Below are 2,033 nucleotides of genomic sequence, written 5' to 3'. Positions count from 1 at the left end.
GAGCTAATGACTAAAGGCTTCTGAGAAGAGAGGAATAACCAAAACCTGGAACTGCTGCAACATATGATCTAAAGTGTCCAGGTTTCAAAAACAAAACACAGGACAGGTAAAGAAACAAGAAAAGACGACAACAGAAACTGCCTTTGAGAGGACCCAGATGTTGGATGCAGGATCCAGAAATGTCAAACCATGAATGAGTTTGCAGACGGTTAGAAAACAAAGAAAGAGTAAATGGCAATGGTTTCTAAATGCAGAATATCAATAAAGAGATGGTAGTGCATTTATACGAACAAATAGAAATTCTAGCTTTGAAAAGTAGAATGACTGATATTAAGAAAAATCATTAGGAAGGCCTCAAACGTAGAATCTAACTATCATGGTAAATACAAGAAATTAATCCAAGTGCTGCTTTAGTACAGAGTTGCACTCATGTGTCTTTAGGACTCCCTTCGGTGTCTACAGGACCCTCTTTCCTTCCTCTGCAGTGATCCTACTGCCAGAACTTTACCATGTTCATTCTCAAGAGAGATCTTTGACTCCCGTGGGAATCCCACCATTGAGGTGGATCTCTACACTGCGAAAGGTCTCTTCCGTGCGTGCCCAGCAGTGCGTCCACTGGCATCTACGACACCCTAGCACTCCGAGACGATGATAAGACCTGCTTCATGGGGAAGGGTGTCTCAAAGGCTGTTGAACACATCAATAACACTATGGCACCTGCTCTGGTTAGCAAAAAACTGAATGTTGTGGAGTAGGAGAAGATTGACCAGCTGATGATGGAGATGGACGGCACGGAGAATAAATCTAAATCTGGTGCAAATGCCTTCCTAGGGGTGTCCCTGGCTGTCTGCAAGGCTGGTGCTGTGGAGAAGGGGGTGTCCCTTTACCGTCACATTATTGACTTGGCCGGCAACCCTGAAGTCATCCTGCCAGTCCCAGCTTTCAATGTGATAAACGGCGTTTCTCATGCTGGCAACAAACTGGCCATGCAAGAGTTCATGATCCTGCCAGTGGGGGCATCCTCTTTCCAGGAAGCCATGTGCACTGGAGTAGACGTTTACCACAACCTGAAGAACGTCCTCAAGGAGAAGAACGGGAGACGACACCAACGTGGGTGACGAGGGTGGATTCGCACCTAACAATCTGGAGAACAAAGAAGCACTGGAGCTGCTCAAGTCTGCCATTGCAAAGGCCGGCTACACTGACCAGGTTGTCATCGGCATGGATGTGGCTGCCTCCGAGTTCTACAGGGCTGGCAAGTATGACCTGGACTTCAAGTCTCCAGATGACGCCAGCCGGTACATCACACCCGACCAGCTGGCCGACCTGTACAAGTCCTTCATCAAGGACTACCCAGTGGTGTCCATTGAAGATTCCTTTGGACTGGGATGCTTGGCAGAAGTTCACAGCTACTGCAGGCATCCAGGTGGTGGGGGATGACCTTACCATGGCCAACCCTAAGCGGATTGCCAAAGCTGCAGGACAGAAGTCCTGCAACTGCTTCCTGCCCAAAGTGAACCAGATTGGCTCTGTGACTGAGTCTCTGCAGGCGTGTAAGCTGGCCCAGTCCAATGGCTGGGGTGTCATGGTATCCCATCAATCTGGGGAGAATGAGGACACTTTCATTGCCGACCTGGTGGTGGGGATCTGCACTGGGCAGATCAAGACTGGTGACCCCTGCCGATCTGAGCGCCTGGCCAAGTACAATCAGATCCTTAGCATCGAGGAGGAGCTAGGCAGCAAAGCCAGGTTTGCTGGCAGGTCCTTCAGGAACCCCCTGGCCAAGTAAGGCATGGGCCGGAGATCCGTGGAGCTACCAGATCCTCTGTCCCTGATGTCATCCAGGCAGCTCAAGGCTGGCCCAGTGCTTGCCCCTCCCATGTCACTGCTTCCTTAGACGTCCACCCCTGACCACATGGAGCCATGCTGGAGCCCTCAGCTTTGTAATCATGTGATCGGTCTGAATCATTGTTTCTGTCACCTGACTTTCCAGCTAGTGTCTGGAGCCCTCAGAACTCCAGCCTAATCTCTAG

The 2,033-nt window shown here is 50.2% G+C and overlaps 1 pseudogene; it reads left to right on the top strand.

The window, feature by feature from the left end:
• The first annotated feature begins 494 nt into the window (after positions 1 to 494).
• Positions 495 to 1,804, top strand: Eno1-ps30 (enolase 1, pseudogene 30; annotated as a pseudogene).
• Positions 1,805 to 2,033: the final 229 nt, after the last annotated feature.

This window comes from Rattus norvegicus, chromosome 3 (genome assembly GCF_021556685.1).
Source record: "Rattus norvegicus strain SHRSP/BbbUtx chromosome 3, alternate assembly SHRSP_T2T, whole genome shotgun sequence".
Classification (NCBI taxonomy): Eukaryota; Metazoa; Chordata; class Mammalia; order Rodentia; family Muridae; genus Rattus; species Rattus norvegicus.
This window is presented reverse-complemented; position numbering and strand designations above follow the sequence as displayed.